Here is a 16,223-nt window from a genome sequence, read left to right on the forward strand (position 1 = left end):
GAACTAGCATTGAAATTCTTTTCCATGTGATAAAAAAGGTCTATTAAAAGCATTTCAACAAATGCTGCCTATTAGGTAATCATCACAAAGTACTTTCCTATCAAAATGAGGTGCTTCTGGAATAGTTTTGATGAGACACATTTTTTTCCCAACATTGATATGGTAACATAAAATTATTCTGAAACCCCAGGAAGCTGAATTGGAAATCCATTTAATTTTTATATTACAAAGCACACAACTTATTTCCTTACTAACACAATATAAAAATGGTTAGGAAAAATCCACTTCATTTGTGTGTGTGCATTCAGGTATGTGCATGTGTGTCAAATAGACCTTAAAGATTGTTCAGGTTAAGAATTTTGGAGATTTATAATCTACAATAGTGGAATTAAAATATTTTTTTTGCCATAAATATTCCTTTCATTATCTCACTAAATTTGTCTGCCTCTTTGTCCCTGTTAGCTTAAATCAGTGGTTCTGAAGAGAGTCAATTTGCTCCCCATGAGACCTTAGAGAATATTTGGAGACATTTTCACTTGTCACAACTGATATGTATTTGGGGGTGCTACTGGCATGCCCTGGATAGAGGCCAGTGATGCTGCTAAATGTCCTACAATGCACAGGAAAACCCCCACAACAAAGAATTATCCAGCCCAAGATTTCAACAGTGTTAAAGTTGAGAAACCTCCATTTAAAATAAGATTTCAATAAAACATTCCTTGAATAAGGGTAAGGAGACGTTTTAAGTAGAAATCAGAACATTTTTCTTTAATTAAATTTGACTTCTTTAGTTTACTAGTCTTTCCTTCTTGGTAAACATTTAACTTCCAGTGATGGTTTCCTTTTGTTTCAGAATTTTCTCACAGGGAGCGTCTTCCTACAGCTCACTCCTTGCCACGTCTACACTTTACACACATCTGTGTTTCCTCCAACTCCACTCAGCTCTTTATCATTTTAGCTCTGTAGAGGCTCTCAAAAGTCAATAGAAGGAACAGTCATTGAGCTCATTGCTGACCAAAATGCATCTTGATTTTCAATTAGCACTCAAGAATAGGAATTACTATTTGTGATTATTATTTCCATTTTGATTAAGAGGAGAGAGAACATTGTGAAGTAGGGGACTTCTGTTTTGGGTTTCTGTCTCAGAAGACTTAACTCAAATGCTTAAAACAATTTAAAAACGTTTCACAAAACTAAATTACCAGTGCTGCTATTTGATAATGTTGTTTTGGACAACATGCAAGTTAGAAAAATATTGCCTCCACCAGACTATGAGCTCTACAAAGCCAAGAACAAGGTGTTATCTTCTCTGTATCTCAGTGCTTAGATATCTGAATAACTGAGTGAATTTTATTTTAATCCTTAATGTTCAAATATAACTTAAACACAGGCACACAATTCAACACATATAACCTTTGCTGTAGAACACAGTATTATTCACATATCTTCTATGCAGAGATACAGTCACAGTATCTTGATAAGCACTTGTTCCTACCCACCTTACGTTCCAAGCAGTTCCAGGAATACTATATTGTGCCCTTTCTCTGGCCTGGCTATTTCCTTTGTTTGGGGGGCATTCTGTGGTTGTTCCTTTTACTTGTCTGCAGTAGTGGTTGGTTCTCTCAGCCATCAGTTCCTCTAGAACCACCTATGATTAGATTAGAGCCCTTTTTTTTGAGCTCTTGTGATCCTAACCATGATGTACTAGACCTGCCTGTTTACTCATCTAGATTTTACTTTAGACAGCTCCTTAAAGGCAAAGGTTTTCTCTCAATCACCATTAAATTTCTCTGACCTTAACATAAAACCTAGAATTGGCACATAACTGTCATTCACCAATGTATGTGCAGTGAATAGAGGATATGTGGAATACATCACTTGGATTAAGTTAAAAACCTCTTCCATTAGTAGGGGTAGCACAGTTGACATGTTAGAAATCTTGGAAAAGATGTTCTCTACACGGCAGTACCATATCCCTTGGTAGTGCCCCAGGCATACCACAAAGTCCTCAAACCAAGTCTCAGGCAGGAGCAGCTGCACGCATCCGAGACCTTATATCCTCTTTTCATAAACTGAGAATGGAGAGGAAAAGGCTCCCAGTGACACACATGACTGCTGGCTCTAGAACCCCGAATTTTGCTTCATATTTCAGGAAGAAGAGAAATTGCATTTGTTCTTTAGGGCACTGAGGGAATAGAACTAATGGAAATGGGTAGAAAATGCCCTGGTTACTTCAGAAAAATTGGTTTTGGAGAGTAGAGCTTTGTGCACAGGGCATTCATTCACTGTGTCTGTGCAGGCTAGATGAGACTTGAGTGAAGACACTGGGGAGGGGACATGTGCATTCAATAGGATGCAGAACTGGTTCCTCTGTAAGGTCCCTTAGGAATGTAAGATCCTCTGGTGTGATATGTACCTACAGTCCATGAGTTGTAGAGGAACAGTCACAGGTCTGATAGACCCTTAGCAAACCCCTCCTAGAGGCCAGCAAGGAGGTTTATAACTCTCACCTTGGTAAACAGGTGGGATCATAGTGCCAGAAGCCCTGCCCAGGCTCCTCTGACAGGAGGAAGTCACAGCCCTCCTGTCCATAAGAGCTCTCCACACATGAAGGGATTCCTGTCATCTGGGAAACTGGGAGCTACTGCTCACCATCAGCTTTACTGTTGATGCAAGAGATGCATGACTGTTAAGGAAATCCTTACCTAGGTAGACACAGTAGCATTCATTTCCATTTCACTCCCTCTCCCCTCCCCGGCCTCTCTCCTCTCTCTGTCTCTTTTTTTCTCTTTGAGTCTCATCTCATTTCTAGCTGAATATCTAGTACAATATGTAAAACAGTGGAGAGATGTAATGAAACTAATGTGCTGTCTCTATCGAAGATTCAAATATAAGCAATTAATTGTTAAGAAATGGAGGCAAGAGATTTAAAATGGAATCTATGGAGATTACTCTGTTATAGAAAGAGGGTTTTAGACTTTGGGCCTGATTTCTCAAAGAGCCTCGTCTAAGCCTCAATTCAGGCATAACAGCTTCTGGTAGAGATTTACCTGCGCTGTATGAGACAGTACTTATCATTGCTTCGTGCATAATTATTCTATTACATTCCTCTTCAGTCTTCTGAGAAATCTCTCCAGAGATATTCTCGGGAAAGTGGTGGCAGTGATCTTGAACTCTTAGCCCCTTTGCAGTCTGACTGCTACCAACCATTTCAGTTTGCATTTTTGTCTGTGTATTTATGCCATGAAGATTTCTCTTGTTCTAGTTTTTTTCTTTCAAATCTCCGAGATCATTTCTGGCACTCATATAATATTTACAGGGAACTAGTTAAAACTTAAATGATATTTGGAGAAAACTCTTGTTAGCAAAGATTGTTTATGTAAAACTACGTCTCATAAAGAATCTCCAGTCTTTTGAAGACAGAGAACTTAAAAGTCAGCTTTTGGGCTGAATTCATATGTCTTTGTCTCTCTTTCAGTTGTTCTTGGCAATACCTCACATGTAACCCAAGACCAAAATAAAGTTACATTCAGAAGGCAGTCACGATTCAGTGATCTTATCCTGCAGAATGCCTTCTCTTGGCTTTTACATCATATAATTTGGTAAGCGGTTTACACATTTACTCCTGTGATTTTCAAGGGGCTTTTATGATCTGCCAAGTGGACAAATGTCAAAAGGCTTTAAGGATTGATATACCAGGATTTCTGTCTCTTGTGGACAGATTACTGTGGCTCATAATAAAACACATGTCAACAAGCCCAGCAGTGTTAGTGGAGATGCGGCTCCCACCAGGCGTGGTGGCTGGCTGAGGAAATCAGAGCGGAATTGCCTCTGTCACGCCTCAGTCTTGGAGGAGTAAGTTTCTCCTTTCACACAACTGTCCTGGATGGGTTCCCTGAGCCTGCGCTGCATGTGCGCACCAGAGAATGAGAGTGGCCAGGTGTCAGCACCCAGGAGCCTGGCGGCTCACATGCTGCAGGTCTCACCCCAAACTCCTGCTTGGTTTTCTCCTGGCACTTGCCCTGTGGGCCTGACACTCAGGACCTTCAATCTGTCCATGTCATTAGAGGGGATGCACTCCTGTGGGTGAGAAGACTCAGTGCCAGGGCAGCAGAAACACACTTTTCATCTACAAGTGGGAAATGAGCTGAATACCACTCTAAAGCTGTTGAAATTTCCAATTTATTGTTCTTTGTAAATGGAGAAATAATGTCAAATCATGGTGTTTATGTCTTTTAATTTCCATGTTTGAAAATCTTTGAGCCTTGATTCTGGTCTTTTTATTTATTATTATTATTTTTTACTTTACCCATGATGAAAATCAAAAGGGAGACAGGAGGAAAGACCAGGGCTCTTGTTTCTACAGCCTTGTGTGTCGTGTTCCTCACCCCCTGGTCGCTAAGAGATGGGACCATGTGTCCTCCATGCCCTCCTTCCCTGGAGAGTGCCACTGGGGACTGGAGGGGAGAGCTGGAGAGGGAATGCAGGCCCACCTCCCTGCATAGGGACTCCCCAGAACTAATGTAGGTTGTTTTTTAGCGCCCCCACAGCTGTCCCAAGAAAGTGGGAAGGACCAGGATGGCCTAATTAGCTTATTCCTTCCCATACTGGCTCTGTGTCCCAGGTCAAGGCAGGCCTAGAAATAAACAGTTCTCAAGGGTGAGTCAAATGTAGATTCTCCCTAAAATTTCCATTTGCTGAAGATTTGCATACAATATTTATATCTTCCACTTACTGGCTTTTTAATCTTAAGGAAATGATTTAATGTCTGTTTAAAAAGGGAACACTCTATCCCATAAGCTTATTGTGAAGTTGAATTAAGAAACATTAAAAAAGCCTTGCCCAGTGCCTAGCACATAGTAGACACTCAAAAAACCTTAATGCTCAGTTGCCATCCAAGTAAGCCCGAGGTATCAGTTCCTGACTGTGTGGGCCACCAGCAACTCACATTGGCTCTTTCAAATCACATCCTCAGCCCCGTTGGACTGGCCCCAGACATATGACACAGGCTGATTGAATTGAATTGGAACTTTCAGTTGTGCCTTGAATTGGTTCCCCTGGGTTGACAGTCTGTGTGATATCAACCCTCTACTTCAGGGAGAAAGAGGCTATTTGGGCATGGGTATTATTTTCTTAAATGCAGAATGAAACGGGATCAGCAGGCTATTTCAGTGAAATATCTCGTCTGAACTTTCCTATTCATTTGCTCTTTTATGCTTTCACAGCCAGGGGTTCCCAGCTGATCCATTTGACTGCTCTCATGTACAGAGTGTAAAGACAGCAAAGAGGGGATTCCTGTAGATTCTTAACTTGTTAACAAAGGCTGCTATGACTGTGGCAAGCCCCGGAGCTGACAGCCAGTTTCAGTCCTTTGTAGGGGTTAAGAGAGAGAGACAAGGCAGGGAATGAGGGTAGGAGGTTTTCACTGAGATGCTGAATCTGAAAAGCACCAGGATGTAGAGAAGCGCCAGGAGTAGGGAAGCCGTGAGGCCTGGAAACATCACCAGCAGGACTCTGGGCTGGGAGTTTCTCGGCTTTTCCTGCTTCAGTCTCCTGCCCGCCAGTTGTTCTGTTGCTTCCCCTGTGACTGGAGCGCTGGATGGCGCCTCAGGAGATCTCGGGGCCAGGTGCAGGACTGTCAGCTGTGTGGTCATGGGCAAACCTTGTAACTTTCCTGTGGCTATTTATTTATTTTTAATTTGTAAAAGTCGCACTAGTATTAAACAGGGTTGCTTGAGGTTCAATTGTGAAAGCTCTCATGTACATTAAGTGCTATGAAACAAATGGTAGCATCATCCATCATTTTCCTCATTCAGAATCTATAATGCAAATATTCTCCTCCTTAGTTTCTAGCTGGAGAACATTCTGGGTCTGGGATAAGGGTAGGGGACATGGAGGGGATGTAAATAAAGATATGTGGAAGCAAATATGTATAGTACTTTTATCTTAAAAATAGACACTGAAGTTGGCTCGGTTATCATGCTCATGTGTTAAGTTTAAAAGGCCTGTGTGAGATGGACATAGCCCAGTGTATTCCAGTCCATATATCTTTCTAACAACAAGTCTCAATGATGAAACTGGGCCACAGAGCTAACAAGATGGAAACCTGGTTTCTCTCTTAGTCTCTCAGTTTACCTTCTGCAGCAGCACTGTGCTATCTCCCACATGTTTGTTTTCAAGTTTGAAAGGTTTTCACTCAGGGTGGCATATGGGTTTTTGACCGATTAAACCAATACTTGTGGAACTCACCTGTGGTGGCCTTTGGTTCTTATTGTGGCTGTTGTGGACCTGCTTAAGATGCTTGAGCCTGCTTTTTTCTTTACCCTGAAGTCATTTCTTAATAGCAAATCCCAACCCCCATCCCCAAACCAAATAATCTTTGATAAGTGTGTAGATAACTGGGAAAGGTGAAAGGTAAACCAACAGTAAAATGAGTTAATTTTCAAAATGCACTTTTTTTTTTTTTTTTTGGTATACCCCCCAGGACTTCCAGTTGGCAATCTGTAGGCTGTTTTATAGCTTGCTTTAATTTATCTAACTAATGACATGAAAGATATAAAATTGGTAAAACTATAGTGTTTGGCTTGCTTAAATTAAGTTTATGAGTTTTGCTTAAGCCTGCCAAACAAGTTAAATATTTCATGGCTTTCACAGGCTACAGTTCTAATATTTATAACTCTTGTGTACAGATTTCAAAAATTATAATTACAACTCCCAGGATCCCAGATATAGCAGATGTTCAATATTTTCTACAATGTTGGCAGAAATGCTTCTCATGATCTTTGTGATCCCCAACCCATGTATTGTATCTGTTGGAACAAGCTGTTGATAAGAAAGTCTACTGTCATTCTTTCATTTTAATGACCTTGGGAAAAAAAAACTCTAATATGAAATAAGAAGAGAGAAGGAAAAGGTGATTTCTATCCTCCTAAAAATATATTACTGCATGGAAACAACTTTTTACCTAAAGGAGAGTGACATAAAAATACAAATTGCCATGAGCCACATTTTATTTACTTTACGACCACAATATTTTTTTCTATAATTTTCATCTTTCTATAATTACAAATGCAAATTTCCTTTTTGGCTGTGACTGAATTCCCTTGACCACTTTAATAAAACACCTACCTCATTTGCCCTTTAGGAAAATAAAAAATAAAAACCCCTCTATCAGTCACTTCTTAAAACTCAAGGTCACTGTATATAGAAATTGTGCTATATCAGCTCTGGTCATTGTTCACACTAGTGCACAAATGTATTAATCCAATTTTTGATATTGTAGACAGACTCAAAGAGAATGGGCAGAGGACAAGTGAATTTTGTGTTTGGAAGTTTCTGGCTTATGGGCTCTACAATGCCTTCTGGCAGGAGGCAGCTTTGGAGGGCTCTGCAATATTCAACTTCCCAATTTGCCTAAGGCTTACCTTGGGTAGAAGAAAGACATGTTAATTCTGAAATGAAATAGAATTGATTCTGTCCCTCATTTAGCTCATGCACACACTTAATAGCAAAAAGAGACATTAAAAATACGACTTACATTTTAGATGATTTTCTTAGCGTTTATATTTAAATATTTGAAAAGCTTCAGAACTCACACTCTCTGTAACATTATTTGTACATAAATCTACAAGATAGATTTAAAAAATATAATTTTTTTTGGAAAAATTAATGAACCTCAAATTTACAGACTCACAAGTGACTTCTCTGTCTGTCTTCATTCTCAAACTATAAAAATACTCTGTGATAAAATAAAATGTGACTTCCAGGAGAACTCCTAGCCTGAGGAGATGCTGGAGGAGTGTGCCTGAGAGAGGCACAACTACCAGAAATAGATGTATGAGAAGTTGTACTTTTAAGACACACAAGGAATTACAAAATGTACCCAACATGACTAACTAGGCTATTCAGGACTCTGAGTTGGTTTTCTGGAGACCCCAGGTAGGAAACAAATGCCTCTGGCTGGTGTGACATAAGGCTATCTTGGGGCTCACTCTGTGAAGGTGCAGAAGCCTGAAGTGGAGACAGCCAGGCCATCCACGGAGGCTCCTCATTATCTATTTGTTGAGTGCACATGGAAACATCTGCGGTGAGAGACCTAAACCGAACTTTAAGGGTGCAGGTTTGGAGGGATCAGCTTTTTTCACTCTCTTCTCACTCTCTGGTGTGCTTTCTGGGGTTCTTAACACCTTCTCTCCTGGACCCTTTAAGGGACACTGAAGGGCCAATGTGAAAGAGTGCCCGTCATCAGCTCTGTCTCTGTGTTGCTGTAGAGAATAGGGAAACTAAAAGAAGCTCTTTTTAGATGTCAGTTTTTCTCAGGGTTGCCTCCATGGATACGCAAAGCCAGGATGAGAATGTGTTAGTGCTCCAGCTGCTGCATAAGTAGAGTGTAGGAAAAGGGCGCGGACTGCAGGCCCAGAGGAGGGTGCATTCGAAGTCCCAACGAGGTTATGTAAGAGATTTTAGAAATTTCATCTGTGAAACAGAAAAAAACAATCATTCTACAGGGTTGTAGGATACCACTGAGTACACAAAGTGTCAGGCAACTAACAGATTCTTAACACTTACTTCCCAGAATCCCCTTTTCTGCATAGTTTATGGACCACAAGAGACATTTGGAGTCACATTTGGAAGACAGAAGCGAAACTGCCTCCATTTTCTTTTGGGTTGGAAGATCTGTACAGCGCATGAGGTGCTGCTACAACTCACACAGGCTGCCACTTACCTGTTGGCTCACCCTGGTTTGGATGCACTGGATCTCCTTCAGGTTCTCTCACTTCTGGGCCAGGTGTGTGTTTAACTCCCTGAGGAAGAGCATAAGGTTTACCTGCAGGGCACCTTCATCCTCAAAGCTGGAGTGTTGGAGGTGATGAGACACTGATGTGGATTCTGGTCCCTCTTTGCAGATTCTCTGTATCCTTGGAGATTTCTTCTTGTCCTTGCTTCCCCTCTTCATGGCTGTCTTTTCTTCCCAAGTGCTTGCTCTGCTGACTTCAGGCTTCAACATGAAACACAAAAGCAACAGCCTCTGTGTACAGTTTAACCAGCTCCCACAGTTGAGTAGAGTCAAAACCCTAGAATAAATGCCTTAGTATGCATCTATGTCCTAGTGGTTCTGCTTCTCTGCTTGAACTCTGACGCTTATACCTCTCAAAATGCCTAACATAGCCTTCTGACCATAGCAGACATCTCATTTATTTCACTTCATTCACAGTCATTTGGTGAGAGTTAACTCTGCTGGACCCTGGACCCTGAGATGAACAAAGCAGGATCTGGGCCCACAAGTTACACACAATCTGGTGGAAAGATTAAAGTTCCTATGCTGACATGATTAACCCCTGGAAGCTCTGTTCTTGTGTTCTTTTTAGCAATAAAATTGGATAGGCTAGGTCATCTGGGCTGGCAGAGGAACTTGCTTGGTCACATTCTGGCCGTGAGGCAGTTTTGACATAGAGGAAATCCTAAATGGCTTCATTGATTTCCCAGGTATTAATAATGCTGAGAGTTTACATCTCCAAAGCCCTCACAAAATCTCTTTCCAATGCATTCGTCATCTCATTGAACTTCACACAGACATGGCGAAGTGGGCAGGGCAGGTATTTTTATACCATTTTATAGATAAAGAAACTGGGGCTTGGAGCAGGATTTGAATGCAAAATTTCTCACTCCTAGGATAGAGTTCTTTCTACTGTGACATAGGTTTTCTCCCTGGCAATTCCAGATTGGAATCTTGTTTAGTAAAATGAAAAGCCCAGAGGCTTTAAAGACTTATGGATTGTCCTATAAAATGTGTGGTTATCTGAAGGATCACCTACCATGTTTTCTGTTTTGAGTAATGCCTAGAGCAAAGTCCAGGCCCTGGAGAGATCTGTGTTTAAATCTTTAAGCGTATTTCTTTTGGATGCCACCTAGTATTCAAAATAATAGCCCGTTTCTCAAATCCCAGCACCCTACATTCTCATTAGGCATGCCTATGTATACTTTCCATAACAAAATCCACTTAGTAGCCCACGGAGATTTGTCACATTGGATTTATCTTGCTGCCAGCTTCCAGAAATCTGTAAATGCTACTATCTCCCTTTTTGGATTAAATCTGATTCACTCTCTCAAAGTTGAGATAACTCATACAACATTTTTAGGCTAGAAAAACTGAAGCAAAGACCATGTTGTTGGAAACAAAGAAGAAAAAAACAGACATCCATCCCTAGGGAATGTTAAGAGCTCCGTCTTACCACCTAATATACAGTGTGTGTTATCACATTTTTTAGAAAAATCAGCTTTAGGCATGTGCATGCGAGTTTTAGTAGGTGATTGTTCAAATCATGTAGCACTTTACGCAGACTGCTCTGAGAACATAACAGCACCCTCAGTTGTGGAATTGATTTGCAAACTCATGATGCCTGAGATGATCTGCTTGTAGTAGTCTCTTATTTAATTTAGCATGAAGTAGTACCTTTGAAATCACAGGTGCTTAAAAACTATCCAAACACAATTTAATGCTCATCTAATGCCTCGAAAATAGTTATCTCTGGTTGAGGCCAGTGTTATGGGATTGTGTGAAAGAGGCTGGCATGGTATGGAATGTTTCATAATTCTTCCTGGAATGCCTTTGTCATTGTGCCCAAAATGCATATGTTTTAAAGTTAATTCTTTCTCTTTGTTTTCCATCCTTAAAATAATTTTAGAGTAAAGGTTGCAAACATATCAAGAAATGTTAGAGAATTTCTCTCAATAATAATGTAAAATCGTAAATGGTCTTAATAATGTTAGGGCCCAAATGCATTTTTTGTGTGTCTGTGTTTCTTTAGCATACAAACACCAATGTTTTCTTCTGTGCTTTAGTGAAGTTTCTGTGCTCCTATATCATGTAGGTGAAAAGTCCATGACATCTAAAAAAGCAAAACAAAACAAATAAAATACAAGAGCAGAAATTTGAAACATCAGGAAGTGCAGTAGTTATATCCTCTGTTCTAAATGCTCTGTCTGTTGATCTTAACCCTCAATCTTTATTCTTACTCTGCATGGTTTGTCTTTACCCACTGGGTTGCAAAAAGCAGCAAATCACTCACTGCTTTCTTAAAGTGCTGTTTGATTGAATATTTTGAGAAATAACTTCAGAAACACAGGAAACTTCCAATGAGAGCTTCTATCCCAGATGGTTAGTAGAGGGACCATGGCTGACCTGCCCTTTGATGGTGCTGTTGGCAATGTGATTCTTGTTGGTAGCAGAGGAGAAGGTGTAGGAGGGCCTTTTGGTCTCAGATGATGGCTTGTAGACGTGCTCCTGCCAGGCTTATTAATACTGTTTGTGGATCTCAGTTGGTGTACTGGGTTTTATTTATCTTACAAGAGAAGTTATTTCCAGATCTATAAAGACTAAGAAAAGTTGAGGATTAAAGTGCTAACCCCCCCTCCCCCACACCATTAGTTATCAGGGTATTTAAAACAACAACAAAACACTTCCCTTTATAAAGAGGTAAGTTTTCAGATTTTCCCTCCCACAGCGAGTTCTGAGTACCTGGGAGTCAGAGTAATGGAGATAGTATATAGTTTTTCCTGAGTCAATTCAATTTAATTTATTGAACAACTATGTATTATGCACAAAACTCTGGGAGAGGCCTCATATGGTTTACAAAGAATCTGCCCTCAAGCAGTTTAACATCCTAGTTCTTTGAAACAGAAGTTATTCCAAAAGTTCAAAACCTCTTTCTGCTTGGACAAGGTTCTTAAGTATTCACTGTTTCACACTGCTATCTGGAAGCAGTTCTTTTCTGTATAGAACTAAGTGGTTGTACACTAGGGAAGTGGTTACACGCAGTGGTTATAACCGGGGAAAGTTCTGTTCTTCTATCCATCCACTCAACAAGCAGAGTGCAGAGCCCTGTGCTTTTGGAGTTCTGGCCTTCAAGGAGTTACCATCTAGCTGGGATGTAGATTCAGTTCTGAACTTCCCGTGTCTCCTGATGTCTGAGAAAAGGTATTTGGGCTACTTGTGGCCTAGTTTATTTTTGTTTGTTAACTAATAAACTAATTCAACAACACTTACTATCCTTCAGGGTTTACTATATGTATAAGTAGGGATATTTTAAATATGTATTGCATCTTTCAGGCAAATCATCCCTTCCTGCAGAGATGAGCCATTTATGGGATAAATATATAGAACACGATAGGATAACTGAACTGCTTTCCATTCTACATATATCTCAGTTGGAATGATTGCACTTCTTTCCACAGGTAAGTGGCAAATTATGCAGTGTGATTTGTTAATAAGGTCTGTTGCCTAAAAGTAGATAATGGAAAGATTTTTATTACTTATAATGGAGAAACATGAATTCTTTAATTTCCATAAAGCTAAGAAAAATTTAAATGCAGCAATATACTAGCATCAAGAAAAGAAGGACCTATATGGAGAAATATTTGATTAGAAAGACAGGACTATTAGAAGTAGAAGACATTCTCTTTCAAGGGAGACAGTGCTTGGAGTTCTGATTTATTTGTGTGAGAAAGATAACATATTTTTTGTTTTTTAATGTTGGTAAGAAGAAAGGCAAACTGTAAGACTGAAAAATAATTCAGTACTAAAACATCCCTTAGGTTGTAATAGTTTTCTTATTTTTTTCACCATGTCTTCACCTTCAAGAAAGAAATCACATATAAAAGCAAAAAAAAAAATAAAAAAAAAAAAATCCATGCATGTAGGTGTTTATATTGTTTATTTAATATATACATTATTGCCATAATACTTATATTCTTAGTAACACTTGAAAATTAGAATATTTTCTCATTGATTTTACTGTAAAACTTATAATCCTAATGATATCTGCTGCTTTGTTTAGTTGTAGACTAAAAGTCGTAATTCTACGTCTCCAGAAAGTAGGTCTTAAATGGCAGGATAGACAAATTGAATCTTAAAAGATTGTATCCTCACTACCTTTTTCTTCTTGTAGCTATTCTCTTACAAAAGCTAATATAAAGCTTCTGGAACTTGAATTGTTTTATGTTGTATATTCGTCTTTGTTTTTTATAAATTTAATAGTCCGTAAGTTCATCCTCAAACACTAAACCACTACATAGTAGAGATGAAATCTGATTTGAACCATCCAGCTTTGTATTGCCAGCGATGTTATCAGAGGAGCTACAAGAAGAATTTCTCTAAATGGTCATATAAATCTCACAAATGTGAAGCTGGTGCTCTGATTTGTATTCCACGTAATGGGAAGGCTTGTTTGAATGAAGGGGTTGTTTTGATGCCAGGTTGATATTAGATCATTGACACTTAACCTAGTGACTTTAGCCCAAAGGAACTCTCGGGTGGAAATGCACTTGTGTTTTCAGCTTACTTTGCTTCTGACCCAAATTCTTATCACCACCAAGCCCATAATTAGATACAAAATAAGCACATCCACGGGAAACACAAAGAAAGGCTCCATAGGATGGCAGAAAAGAGAATAAGGAAGGGCTGAAAAGATGATCTTCTAAGGACACAAAATTCATATTAACAGTGAAAAGATGCTATAGTGATTGTCCAACCTGGCTTCACTGCTCAGTCAGGCACCCAGCAGTCTAGCTGGCACCTACAGCAATGGGGCTAAGCCCCTTGCTTTGTGAGAGTAGCTGTTTCCAATGGGTGGATATTGTCAGTTTCACAAACAGGGCTTCCTGGGGGAAAAACCAGTGCCAAATATCTGGATTTTTGTTGTTTAGATTGGGGGCTCTTCTTATAAGCACCCTCTAGCAGATTTTCACAATCTGTTATTGGTCCCACTCCTTTTGAAGATGCTCTAGAGCAGTATTTCACAACCTTTACTGTGTATACAAACCCCCTGGAGATCTTGTGAAATGCCAGCTCTGGTTTAATGGAATGAATCAGCATTTCCAACAAGGTCTGGTGGGTCTGTACTCCAGCTCCAGGGCGATGCTGACCCTGCTGGTCTGTGGACCAAACTAAAATCACAAGGCTTGACTGGAAGTTATGAAACTATGGCCCCCATACCAGCAGCATCAGAACTACCTGTTAATTTGTTAGAAATACATTTTTTTCTCTTCTACTCCAGACCTACTAAATCAGAAATTCTGAGGATGGGGCTCGGCTCTCTGTTTTAGCAAATGCTTCCAGGTGATTTCGATTCACCCTGAAGCCTGAGAATGAATGCTCTCAGTCTGTGGTTTTGAACCATGCTTGTGTATTATAATAAACTGGGAGCTTCAAAAATACCAAGGTTTAAGCCTCATTCCAAGTTAGGAAAGGAAGATAGTATTATCATGATTGTTATTATTATCTCTATCTTACAGACGAGGAAAAGAAGGGGAGGTGAAGTACTTGTCTGAATTTGCAGCTCCTATGTGGTGGGGCTGGAAATGAAATTTAAGACTTGTTATCCGGAGTCTTGTTCTTTCAGCTCCCCTCTCCTGTCTGCTGAGGACATTTATAGAATGGAATCCAAAAGCAGAGACTGATGTTGTTTGTACCGTTCTGCCTACAGTCTGGACTGAAAGCCCATCAATCTCGCTTCTTTCAAGAGAACTCTATTCTATGAGGTCCTTTCCATTACTTGGCATTTCTCCCAATCAGTCACCAAGTATACACTTAATTTCTTTTTAAAAGCCAACTGGTTTTGCTTTTTTTGTTCGTGGGTATGCCTTTTTGTTAAGTGGGTGAGGGATATGTAATCTATCTCATGCATAATTTGTTTAAGACAAGTCATTAAAAATGCACTAAAGTTTAATATGCTGTATATGTTCCTGCTTGGAGTTCTTTTCCCCATGCAAATGATTTGGAGAGTTTTAAAAATAGTTTTTAAGGTTTTATTGCATGCCATTGTTTGCAATACCTTGTTTTAAAGCTCTAAAATTAACATTTCTGTGCTATCAATTTTGTCTTCTGTTTGCCTCTTATTGATTTTTTTTTACCCTCTGCGTGCCTAATGGAAACGGAGCTAATGGGTCTTCGCTGTGTTATTCCCTTGCTTACGCAGCAGCACTGTTTTGTGTGGTCAGCACAGCTCTAGGAATGGGGCTTTGAGCAGCAGCACAGGGAGTTCACCAACCCGCTCCATTTCACTTGTGCAGATTCTAAAGGAGCCCTCTCCATGCTCTCTTCCACCATCACTGTTCCTTTTTGTTTGTTTCATTTAGCTGTGTTTTGGGGAGGCAGCCTCGCTTTCCTTCAAGGATATCCTTGTGAGAGATAATCACAGAAGATCTATAACCTCTTGGAGTGACTAGGAAGATCAAACTAACTGCCACCTGTGAGAAGCTTCCCCCTGATTCATGAGGCAATCACGACTTCTTACTAATCTGCCACCACCAGCGCCAGCTCTTTAACCAAGGAGGATCCTTGAGGGGGGAGTGGTGGCAGAAGGCTGATTGCTGTATTTTATGTCCCAGCCCACAAATAATGTGGAACGAGTACACCTTCCATTTATTCCTTAATAAATGGAAGATGTATTTATTGAGGATTCTTTTCTAGGAATGGGAAAATGCAAAGTTTAAAAAAAGTGAGCATTGTCAAAATCCATGAGACAGATGATTGCCCCTTTTGTCAGATTTCAATTATCTTTGATAATAAGCATCAAGCATAGAATTAGAGAAAAGTAAAAGGCAAAAAGGAGTGAACCTTTCCCTGACAAATGAATTATTACATTATCATTTGTTATTGAGTTTAATTATCTGGTCTGGTATAGATGGATTAAACCTCAAGATAATCACAAAATTTTACATATTCAATGGTTTCTATCTCTGTGCATCAGATCTTTTTACCAGACTCGCCAGCAAAGCAGCAGATCTGGCCTCTCATGCAAATATTAATGAGCAATGAAATGGCTGAAAGGCAGGAAGCAATAGAGAAGAAAGGGGCTTTGATAAACCACAAATGGATAATTATTCTCTAGATAATTAAAAGCTGACACCGTGCAAGGGATACCACTCAAAATACTGATATGACAGAAAATATTTCTTTTCACTTGTGGAATTCTCTTCTAAACTTTCCAAAAATTTCACTTACGGATTTCTTTTTTGAAGGGTCCAGAAATGATCAGAATGAGCCCCTTTAATCAAGTTATTTGCAACTCCCAAGCATCAGCTTCTTGCTGTCCTGCGCACATGCTGGTAGAGGCCCCCACGGCCAAAGCAGTGGTGGGAACTTGAGCTTCCTTTCTAAACACTTGTTGGACAGCGTTAAACAAGTCACCCTATCAACAGCTCTCTGTTTTCTTATCTGTTTA

The 16,223-nt window shown here is 39.8% G+C and overlaps 1 long non-coding RNA gene across 1 annotated transcript in view; it reads left to right on the forward strand.

The window, feature by feature from the left end:
• Positions 1-14,622, forward strand: part of LOC107539877 (uncharacterized) — a 24,793-nt gene extending 10,171 nt beyond the window's left edge. The window contains exons 2-3 of the long non-coding RNA XR_001603449.2: positions 12,110-12,234; positions 14,400-14,622. This is a non-coding gene — a long non-coding RNA (uncharacterized LOC107539877). The remainder of the gene's footprint in view (positions 1-12,109; positions 12,235-14,399) is intronic.
• The last annotated feature ends 1,601 nt before the right edge of the window (positions 14,623-16,223 follow it).

This window comes from Miniopterus natalensis, chromosome 2 (genome assembly GCF_054644295.1).
Source record: "Miniopterus natalensis isolate mMinNat1 chromosome 2, mMinNat1.hap1, whole genome shotgun sequence".
Lineage (NCBI taxonomy): Eukaryota > Metazoa > Chordata > Mammalia > Chiroptera > Miniopteridae > Miniopterus > Miniopterus natalensis.